Source organism: Pogona vitticeps, chromosome 4 (genome assembly GCF_051106095.1).
Source record: "Pogona vitticeps strain Pit_001003342236 chromosome 4, PviZW2.1, whole genome shotgun sequence".
Lineage (NCBI taxonomy): Eukaryota > Metazoa > Chordata > Lepidosauria > Squamata > Agamidae > Pogona > Pogona vitticeps.
The window spans coordinates 92,987,260-92,999,194 of NC_135786.1; the positions used below are offsets into that span (position 1 = coordinate 92,987,260).

Genomic DNA, 11,935 nt, shown 5'->3' on the forward strand with positions numbered 1-11,935 from the left:
AAGAAATCTATATGTGGGACAGGAAGCAACAGTTAGAACTGCATATGGAACAACTGATTTGTTCAAAATTGGGAAAGGAGTACGACAAGGCTGTATATTGTCCCCCGGCTTATTTGACTTATATGCAGAATACATCATGTGAAAGGCAGGACTGGAGGAATCCCAAACTGGAATTAATATTGCCGGAAGAAATATCAGCAACCTCAGATATGCAGATTATACCATGCTGATGGCGGAAAGTGAGGAGGAATTAAAGACCCTCTTAATGAGGGTGAAAGAGGAGAGCACCAAAAATGGTCTGAAGGTCAACATCAAAAAAACTATGATCAGGACCACTGGTCCGATCACCTCCTGGCAAATGGAAGGGGAAGGTATGGAGGCAGTGACAGATTTTACTTTCTTGGGCTCCATGATTACTGCAGATCATGACAGCAGTCACGAAATTAAAAGACATCTGCTTCTTTGGAGGAAAGCGATGACAAACCTCGACAGCACCTTAAAAAGCAGAGACATCATCTTGTCGACAAAAGTCAGAATAGTCAAAGCTATGGTTTTTCCTGTAGTGATGTATGGAAGTGGGAGCTGGACCATAAAGAAGGCTGACTGCCGAGGAATTGATGCTTTTGAATTGTGGTGCTGGAGGAGACTCTTGAGAGTCCCCTGCAAAGAGAACAAACCTATCCATTTTGAAGGAAATCAACCCAGAGTGCTCACTGGAAGGACAGATCCTGAAGCTGAGGCTCCAATACTTTGGCCATCTCATGATAAGAGAAGACTCCTTGGAAAAGACCCTGGTGTTGGGAAAGTGTGAAAGAAAGAGGAGGAGGGGACGACAGAGGATGAGATGGCTGGGCAGTGTCACCGAAGCTACCAACATGAATTTGACCAAACTCCGGGAGGCAGTGGAAGACAGGAGGGCCTGGTGTGCTCTGGTCCATGGGGTCATGAAGAGTCCGGCATGACTTAACGACTAAAAACCAAACCAAAACAAACGAAACAAAAAATTCTAAACCATTGTCACAGCCACCCATTGCAATAGTGGAACCTAATTTTCAGGCAATGTGGACAATAACTCTGTGTGAAATATCCATTTCTGTTTGTATAGTTGTTGAGAATCGGTGTGTCAAATTATGTCTTTTATAATTCTTAACGGGATAGACTGGAGTGTTCTTCAGAGTCAGCACTGCACCCTCCTGGAAAACAAGTACAAATTGTACTGTCTGCACAGGATCAAACTTTTATGGCAAATCTGAAGAGTTGCCATGGCAATTCCAATTGGTGCAATCTTTTATTTTATTTTTTGCCTTTGTGCTTTATGCTGACATTCTGTTGTAAAGTGGTGATTATGAAGAAGCACGCAAACCAGAGGAAGAAAGTTTTCCTTACATTTAAAGAATGCAGGGGAACAACAACAACAACAACATATTTTCACTATTATAAAATTTGCTTTTCATTTGCTGTGATATGTTGCAGGGTACTTCAGTCTTCTCATAGAATATTTACTACTGTTCTGCAAAGTCATTACATATATGGGCCTGACCTTTACTGATACTGGAGAAGAGACTATGAGAATTAGATGATAGGTTTAATGCATGTATTCATCTGTCATGATTGATTTTTGTTATTTAAATAGGTATTTGTGGGGGCCTGCAACCAGGTGGAGATCATGAGACAAAGGAAGGGGGAAATGAATCTTTTGGTTTGGTTTGGTTGGCTTCGCCAGTCATGGAAGCCCCTGACTGGAGAAGCCCTGGCTGCTTGATCCCTCCCACCTGTACAAAGTGAAGCAACAACAAACCTTAACTCCTGGAGGCAATTTTCAAAAAGTAAGATGGTGGTGTCACTGTTACTTTTGGCACCAGTTTCAACCTTGATTTACATGGATGCTGGGGAAAGGCTAGAAGCATCAGTGTACCTAAAGAGTTACAAATGCTTCAATTGACGTACAAGGTAAAGGTTCCCCTTGACATTTTTAGTCCAATCGTGTCCAACTCTAGGGGGCGGTGCTCATCCCCATTTTCAAGCCGTAGAGCCAGTGCTTGTCTGAAGACAGTTTCCATTGCCACATGGTCAGTGTGACTAGGGAACGCCGTTTTAACCTTCCCATCGAAATGGTACCTATTTATCTGCTTGCATTTGCATGCTTTTGAACTGCTAGGTTGGTGAGGAGCTGGGACAAACCGACGGGAGCTCACCCCGTCGCGTGGATTCGATCTTACGACTGCTGGTCTTCTGACCCTGCAGCACAGGCTTCTGCGGTTTAGCCCACAGTGCCATCACGTCCCTGCTGCTTCATTTGAATGAACCTCCAATTTACAGAGCTACTGAGATTATGTCTGTAAATTCCTTACTACTCTTCAATACAGTTCATCTGGTCCTACAGAGCAGAATTCATTTAAAGTCATTGATGCTCCCATACAATGTCTTAAACTATACCAGGTAGCAATTATCTCACTGCTTCCCTTGTTCTTCTTGCACTAAATTGAGCACTGTTGTTTTTCTGAGGGACGACAGATGCAAACAGATGTTCAGGAATGCTGCCTTCTCTTTCTCAACCGTTAGTATTTCTCCGTCCTTTCTATGCAGCAGACCTAACACCTCCTTGTTCTTTCTCTTGCTTTGAGCATAGATTTTTTTTAAAAAAATCCCTTTCTGTTATTTTAATCACTCATACAAGTCTGAGCTCTTGGCTTTCTCCCTACTAATATTGGTTACGTACTCCCCTCCATAAAGATACAATGAGTGCTTGCAGAAACAAGCTATTTATCAGAGCAACAGAACTGCTTAAAGGGCCAATCAGCCCAAATATCAAAACCTTAGTAACTGTAGGGTGTCAGGGAGATGACTTCACTCCCAAAGTCTTCCTGGGAAGGGAAACCCCTAACCAGTCTTCCATTGGGAGGAACAGAGCCCCACCTCCTATACCAGTTCAAGAACGCTGAGAAGTGCATCCCATCAGGACAAGACTTGAGCTGGGCCATCTGGAAGTCACTTAGTAGCCTTTGAAGCAAAGTCGGTAGATCAGAGAATAATAAAGTAAAATGGGGCCACTTGGATACAGGACAAATTTTCTGTAACTGGAGAAATTCAATCAATGCAGCACTTACGTGCATGTAATGTTTGCCCCACCATGTGCACAAAAGAAGATCTAACAAATGGCCAAGATAAAACTGTTGAAGAAGCCTGCTTCTGGTCAAAAATAGTCTAATTGTTTTACCATTTTAATTTGTTTTTAGTTTTATCTGTATTTCATATTCATCCATAATTTTAAATGGTGCAACACTCTGATACAAAAGAAAGAAAGAAAGATCTGAGTATTTTGGCCATGGGATCTTAAAAAAATATTTCCTCACTCTTATTGAATACAACTTTCTGAAATCGCAAACTGAATGTTAGATTACTCTCAGCTTTCCCTTTCCTCAGTATAAGAAATCCTGAAAGGGAATGGTCACTCACTTCCAATCAACATTCCTATTATTTCCACTTCACTGACCAGTTCTATGGAAATAATAGGAATGTTGATTGGAAGTGACCTCTTTGTTGTTTCTTCCACCCTCAGCAAGGAAAGTAAGGAATTTATTGGACAATCCATTTTTGACCAATTTGGACTTCCAACAATTATTAGGGTAGCTGAGGCCTCCCATCTCCACTAGATCTCTGTTCTTTGACTGATGGTTAATCTGAGCTAAAAGGGCATAATCCAAATACTCAGTTTGATTTAGAAGTAGGTGGAAGGTATGCATCATAAGGTTAATGTTGCTTCTTTTTCTTCTGATCTTTATCCAGATGCTCTTTCCCATCGTTTCTTGCTCCAGCTTATGGCTCTCTCTGCAGCTGTCCACACCCTTTACGTACAATGGCACTCTTCTGTTCTTCCTGTTTAGTAAATTTTAGTTAGTTTTTTACATGAACTTTCCAAAATCAGCCAGTTTGTTCAGAAATTTGTGGAAAGAAATTGAGAATTAAAAAAACACTAATATGAACATGACAAGTTTGTCCAGCGCATGTACTGTTAACAATCAGTGCCCCCTACCCTTCTTTTCACACCAATGGAAGACTCCACCCATCGGGGTGGAATTCCTTGGGATGATTATTATCATGTGCATATATTTTTGGTAGTCTCTTATGTCACAGATTTTGCAGAGATGGGCTGAGCATTTCCAAAATGTGTTGAACAGACCATCTGACATGCTGCTCTTGACACTTTTCTGGCTTAGACATGTGTACCATATCCATCTGTAGCAGAGCCGACGGATGTCTGTAGCAGAGCCTGCTAATCACATCCTTAGTGAGGAGGCGATTAGGAGGCTGCCACAAGTGCCAATCAACAGCTCCATAGACCTCCCCCATCTCTGGAAGAAATGCAAAAGGCCGCTCATCAACTCTCCAATGGAAAAGCAGCAGGGGCAGCTGTGATTCCAGCAGAGAGCTATTTAAAAGGTGGCAATAAATATCCCCAACAAGACACACAACTATTTCAACAAATGTGGACACAAGGCAAAATTCCTTAGGACTTCTAAGAGGTAACAACTGTCTACCTTTATAAAAGGAAAGACGACCGTCAGCTCTGTGACAGCCACCAAGGCATCTCACTCCTGAATTTTGCTGAGATAATTCTGGCAAGAATCCTTCTGAATCACTCCATAGGGCACTTGGAGAGACCTTTTACCAGAAAGTCAATGTGGCTTCCATAAGGAGCAAGGGACTGTTGACATGACCTTTGCCATTCGACAGCTATGAGAGAAGTGTCAAGAACAGCATGACAACCTCTACACAACATTCATAGAGCTGACTAAAGCTTTTGGCACAGTGTATAGAGAAAGTCCGTGGAAAATCATGAAGAAATCTGGAGGTCCTGAGAAATTTAGTGCCCAAAAAATCCATGACAGGATACAAGCTGGCATTGTCGAGAACAATATTCTCTCTTATCCCTTTCCTGTTGCAAGGCAATGTCTGTGCTCTGACTCTTTTCAGTCTTATGTTTTCTGCTACACTCTGGGCTGCTTACTGACAAGAAAACCCCAGTATTAACCTTCAACATTGCACTGATGGGAAACAGTTCAACCTGCAGTATCTGTAGGCTATGTCTACAGCTTTATTTTGCACAGTGCATAATTTTTTATTTGTCAACCATTGCAATCTTAATGCGACCTACCTGTAATAACTTTCGGCTGAAGACCAATGCTGATAAGATGGTGATGTATCAGCCTCTTCCAGGTGAACTTTATGAGGAACCAGTTCTGAAAGTCCATGAACACCCCCTTTCTGCAGTAGATCAGTAGATCTTGGCAACACTGTTTCCCGCAGCGTTCTCATCAGCGATGAAGTGACCTTATGAATCTCTGAAGCCTGCACTGCCTTTCAGAGACTTCAATCCTCTGTGCAGAATAGACATGGGATTGGTCTTTTTGTTAAGCTAAAGAAGTACAAAGCTGCTGTTCTATCTTCTTTACTTTATGGAGTGGAGATACGGACTATTTATCAACGTCACGCAAGAAAGCTCAGCCATTTTCATTTCATCTATCTTTGGAGAGTTCTCAGCATCAACGGATAAAGGACGAAGTCACTGACCGTCTGGGAGAAAATATAGATGACAAATATTTTTAACATCTTGAAACAACGACAATTTCAATGGGCTGGCCATGTCATCAGAATGCGGGACAACAGTCTCCTGAAACATATTTTCTATGGAGAGCTTGCAGCAAGTCTTCGATTACATGGTGGAGAAAAGAAACAACTCAAGGGTACACAGAAGACAACACTGAAAGGATTTAATATTGGCGATGCCAACCAGGAAGTTCTCACTCAAGACTGAAATCCCGGGCCAAAGGGGGCTTAAAAACTCAAAATAAAAAGAATCAGGGATAAACAAAAGAAAAGAAATGAGAAATCAAGCATGCAACATCTCAACAGGCCAACAAGCCCAGGATCAGTTAATATGCATGCATTGTTTCTGCATCTTCCAGGCTCATATTGGACTATTTATTTGATTTATACCCCGACCATCTGGTCTAAAAGACCACTCTAGGCGGCTTCCAATATAGTAAAAACAGTGAAATAATATAAAAAACACACACAATTACATAAATCATATTGTAATAAACAGAATACAACAATAGATTAGAAAATACATAAGGACTAGTTAGTCATCTGTGTGTCCACTAATGTGCTACTGCTGAACTGTAACTGTTTGCTTCTCTTTTCCCCTTAAATGGTGAATCTCTTGAAACCTTCTCCCAAAACAAATAACCTATGCATATGCCATGTTTCTGATCATGACCATCTATTTCCTGTATATATTCCTCCCTTGAATTGCATGGATCTGAGCAGCACCGTTTTGGTTATATATGGACTTTTTTCAACAAATAAATAAATATTTAATAAATACTGTGCTGCTATTCATCTCCAGGAAGCGGCTTGAGAAAGGTGGGTCTCAGACTTAAATGAGGCCCCCCGCTGTTGGTAGCCCAGCTGCCCCTCCTCCAACAGTGGGGGCCTAACCAGCCCCCTCTTCTGGCATAGCAGCTTCATGGGGTGGCTGGGGTGGGCACTGGGGCATTCTAGAAGGCTGATGTGGTTGGTCTGCTTGTGTGTGTGAATCAACTGTTAATGTTTTGTAGTTATGTTCTGGGAGGCATGAGAGTTAGACAGCGATTTTGAACTACACAGGGGCCTGGTGCCCCTAATCCTAATGTTGTTGAAGGGACAAATATATGCATTTACTACTTTAGTCCTGAGCATGATTTCATATCTGTATATTCATACTTGATCACACAGTATGACAAAACTCGTGACTCGATTTGGGTAAATGATTGAAAGATGTGAAGGTGAATTTATATAGTATTTTATTTAGGACGACTGAGTAGAAACATAAACCACCTCACTTTATTGCAATCATCAAACTGTGGAACGTGTATGTATGTGTGAACCATCTCAAAGTCTCACGAGTGACCATAATATTCTTTACCAATATAGTACATTCCTACTAAAGACCCTAGCAAACATCTTTAAGAGAAAGTTGTTGGCCTAGGATATCCCATTGTCAGGACTCTCAAAGAAATCAACAGCATAGTAGAGTAGGAACTTCAGACTGCCAACAGACAACAGAAACTGAGGAATTAGACCTGAAACTGAAAAAACATCTGGAATCAGGAACCAGCAGATAAGATGATGGAAGAAATGACCACTTAGCATGCATATCCTAAAGGTTGAACAAAGGAGTGAGTCGAGTGCGCTAGTGTAATGGGAAGATGGAGATGAATGTCAATGTTGTAGAAACCATGTGGCTGTGTAATAATGGGCTGTTCTGCCTCTTTTCCTGAATAATGGCATTAACAACTCTCAAACGTAATATCGCCAGCAGTACATTATTATTCCTCTCTCTCTGTGAAATGAATGAGGAATGAAGCCTTGCCTTAACCATTCAACCCAGGCTGAAAGTAGAATAGGAGTTATACAACAATATCTGTGCATCCGCCAGACAATCCAAAGACAAGTGCAATGGAAGAATGGGTTAATGCATGTGGTTGCATTTACGGGTGTAGATAGCACTGGTAGTAGAACATTTGGTTAGGAAACAGGGAAGGATCCATGGCTCAGCAGTTTAGCACATTCTTTCCCGGCATATAGCTTCAGCTATACTTGCATGATCCAAAGCACCTTCCATTTACAGGCTGCATTTTATGAGCAAGATGAGCCCTATTCTTTGATAAAGTGAGGCAACTGCTTCAGGTGGCACATGCAGGGGGAAGGGCAGCAGTGACAGGCTATCCTTTCTGTTGGAGGACAGAGCTGTGGACACCACGTGGCCTGTCTTGCACCTGTCCAGTGGTCCCCAACCTTGGGCCTCCAGGTGTTCTTGGACTACAACTCCCAGAAGCCTTCACTGCCACCTCTGCTGGCCAGGATTTCTGGGAGTTGAAGTCCAAGAACATCTGGAGGCCCAAGGCTGGGGACCACTATGTTAAACTATCTAGGACGGTGGTGGTGGAGGAGGATGTTCCATTTCACAGTGTTGAAGCAGGAATCAGGCCTCAGTCCAATTTACTTCTGGGTATGGAATCGGGTGGCTGTGCCCCATCTTCTGCCTCACCAAACAAAATGTCTCGGGCATTTCGGAGGCATGGAAGAATGCTGCTATTCTTCAGTTCAGAGTGGCCGAGCATGACCTGGATGGATTTCTGCACTAGTTTAGGTGTCAGGCTACTATATATGGCTGGATCCATAGGTGATCAAAGTGGCCTCCTGTACTGAACATACAAGGCTTCATAGGAGAAGGTTTCAAGAAACTGCTTGAAGTCTCAGGGAACTACCAAGCTTCTCAGCAACTTAGGCAAGAAGACAAATCTCAGGCAAGCCATACTGGAGGAGGAGAAAGTTTGATTTCATTGTTTGTGGTGGCCTTAAGGCTTATGCACCCCTTTCCTTCCAATTTTCAGCTGATGCCAAGGTTCACTAGCTCAGCAGGAAGGTGTTTGTATGTGTTTTAGTATTTGTTGAGGAGGTAATACATGAGACTCACACTGGCTGTCTCACTGTCCCTGGAATTCCAGACCTCTGAATGTGAAAACTCAACCATGGTGTAGCTCGTGACAGTTCCCTGTGAGCACCTCCTTCAGAATAATGCATATTTTTAAATGAGACCCCCTGTGTGGCACAGTATACACATATTATTTTAAAAATTCAGCCCTTTTTGTTTTAATATCATAAGCCACCTTGGGTTCTCTTGAGGAGAAGTTAGGGTATACATATTTTAAATACATCATATAATAATGTGGGATAGAATGTTGGACTAGAATTCAGGAGACCTGGGTTCAAATCTCCGTTTGGCTATGTAAAAACACAGGGAGGGTGGCCATGAGAAACCACTCCCTGAGCATCTCACTTCCCTCATAAACCTTACTAGGATCACCATAATCCGTAGGGACCTGACAGTACACAACAACTAACATCAATATCCCAAATGCCTCAAAACTGATGTGTGGTATAATCATTTCTAATCGGGAGACTGGGCAAAAGAAAAAGCATAGCGAGAGGAAATTGGCTTCGGGACGTTTTTGAAAGAGAAAACTGGACAACATTCCCCAGCAACTGGGGCCCCCCTTTGCCAAGCTCTCCCCATCATCCTCCCTTCCAAATTAGCGGCTCCGCCAACAGCACCGACTAACAGCAGGAGTGCCGAAAATGGATGCCATTGTCACTCTCCAAATAATGCCATTTCCACAAGAAAAATCACAGCACACAGGGAAGGAGGAGGAGGAGGGGAGAGAAATGATTGAAGTTCAGCCTTCATTTATTCGGAATCAAGGGCTTACAAGCTGTTTGGCTCCACGCCCGGGCGCTTCCTCCCCAAGCCCACTCCTTGCTCAAACATCTCGTTGGTTTCAGAAGGAACAGATTTCAAAGGCCTGTTAAAAGGTGTAATGATGCAGAGCACTAGAAATGATTATTTTAAATCACTTTGTTTTATGGAATGGGCTCCCCCACCCACGCCAAGCCCACATTTATATAGTACCTGGTGTAAATCCAGCCTCCCGCTCTGCCGACTCTGAACCGGAGCCGTTCCAGCAACATCCACTAGATGGAAGTGTTGTATAAGGACGGGCAAACCCCGGGCCGCCGCTTGAACAGAAGCTAATTTGCTCCCCAAACATATATATGTGTGTATAATTAGACACTGTCAGTGTCTTTCTTTTGAAATAAGTTTAACATTCCTAATTGGCTATATCTGATAAGCTGAAAATCACTTTAATTGGGTAAAGTTATGCTACTAGTTATGGGGGGGAGGGACATATTTATAACTACTCACAGTTTATTCATCTTTAGTTTTCTTTTTGCTAGAGTTGAAAAAAACGCATGCCAAAGCACACACAAGAAATGGTGGATCAGACCCTCAGCTTAAAACTGACACTACTTCCAGTGTGGTGTCATTAGCTTCCTTGTTGTGCAGAGTACGTGGATATATCAATGGTGTGTGTGTGTGTGTGTGTGTGTGTGTGTGTGTGTGTGTGTGTGTGTGTGTGTGTGTGTGTGTGTGTGTGTGTGTGTGTGTGTGTGTGTGTGTGTGTGTGTGTGTGTGTGTGTGAGAGAGAGAGAGAGAGAGAGAGAGAGAGAGAGAGAGAGAGAGAGAGAGAGAGAGAGAGAGAGAGAGAGAGAGAGGTTGGGCGTCCAGGAATGGCCTCATAACAATAAATCAGATACCAGCAAAAGCTGTGCTCTGCTGTGGCCTTTCACACATCTCGTTCATTTCAATGTGGGTATAGACAGAATACTTTCCCAGCGGGCTAAAAGCTTTGGTCAACAACCTCTCCCTCCGTTGCTCCCCATTCTCCCTCTCCCTCTTATTATGCTCTTCATTCTGCAATTAGATCTACACATACGCTCAACATCCACAACGGAAGCAATCTCTTCAAGTGGCAAATATCAACTTTCATTCCATAGCTCTGAGCAGACAATACAGTCCTCCAAATAGCATTGAATGCCAATAATTTCTGTCTAAAATGATTTGCCATAGAAAATCCAGTGGGGAAATTCTAGGTTAGAGGATTTAGAAGCACAACAACCACAGCGTACATATATTTATGTATGTATATGTTTTTTTCCCTTCCCCTGGAGACCTCCACAGAAAATCTGACCTGCCTCTCAAGTGTATGTTCTATACACAAGAACAGGGCTTTAAAAACAAAACAAAACACAACCAGACAATGATAAGATAGCATCTTTTATAATTAAAGGTTCAAGGAAACTGGTCCTGTTTTTCGTGCAGTGTGTGGGGGTTCATGTGCATGTGTCTGTGTAGGTGTAGATATATAGCGGTGTATTAACCAGTATACAAGAGTGAAGGAAAAGGAGAAAAGAAAATAGTCCCACTGCTGTGCCTGCTGCATGATGCCTGTGTGAAATGCTCCTGACAGTGAATTGATGGCGATCCTTTAAAAGCAACATGAATCTCTCCGCTTGGGGCAAGATCATTGTTTACCATAAGGCAAAGAAACAGGACAGCAAGGAGACAAAAGAGGAAGGCTCCTGAAGCTAAGGATCTGAAAGGCTGATAAAAAGGCTGTGGGACACCCTGGTGCTGGAGATGTCTCCTCGCTCTTCCTTGAGCAAGATTTGGCTGGAGAATCACAGAGGTGCATCTCCATTTTCAAGACGAGCGACATGCATGGGCTGCACTGCCTCGGATGTTGCTTCCTTGCTGTTCAGGCCACGTGTTCAGTTTCAAACCATGCCACAAACCTTGAAATGTGTAGGGATGGTTGCAATAAAATCTGTATAGATGTCCAGTACAGTCCTCCATGCTAGCCAATAGGCTTGAAATTAATAGGGGGGTGAGTGGATGCTGACAGCCTCCAGTTCCATTGTGCAGGTTCAGAATATGGTGAGAAGAGACAAATATCCTGTATTTATCAGTTTGGAAAGCACTATAATCAAGAAAGTAGAAGTGCAGTGTTGAGCGAGAAGTGACAGAAGAGGGGAAGGGCAAAATGGCTACAAAACAGGCAGATCAGGCAGTGTGCTGAAGGCCACAGAAGGCATTTGAAATGGGTTAAGCTGAGAGGTTTGCAGCGCTATCAAAAAAAGAACTGCAAGACGTTAACATTTCATATTCACAGGTGCTGCCATTGAACCATCTGCTAAGGAGATAGCCACCATGGTAATTGAAATTATGCATAAAGGAGATCTTTGAGAGCAGCCTTGTGAAATAAACCCCACTGAATTCAGTGCCACTTACTCCCAGTTAAATTTGTATAGGATTCCAGCCTTAGACAACCAAGGTCCTTATAACCGCAGTTTATGTAACCCCCATGGACTCATTGGTTCAGCCCAGTGGGTGGGGAAATATTCGGAAGGGGCAGCGATTCAACATTCCAACTGAGAAAGAGAAAGGGAGAAGGCGAGAGGGCAGGTGGTGCTGTTTCTCTAGAGAAGGATC

General features: G+C 42.9%; 1 long non-coding RNA gene across 1 annotated transcript; it reads right to left on the minus strand.

The window, feature by feature from the left end:
* Positions 1–1,286: 1,286 nt before the first annotated feature.
* LOC144588637 (uncharacterized) lies at positions 1,287–9,093 on the minus strand. The gene is made up of 2 exons (XR_013544273.1): positions 5,156–9,093; positions 1,287–3,876 (listed from the first exon to the last, which is right to left on the minus strand). It is a non-coding gene; the product is annotated as an uncharacterized LOC144588637 (long non-coding RNA).
* Between the last annotated feature and the right edge of the window lie 2,842 nt (positions 9,094–11,935).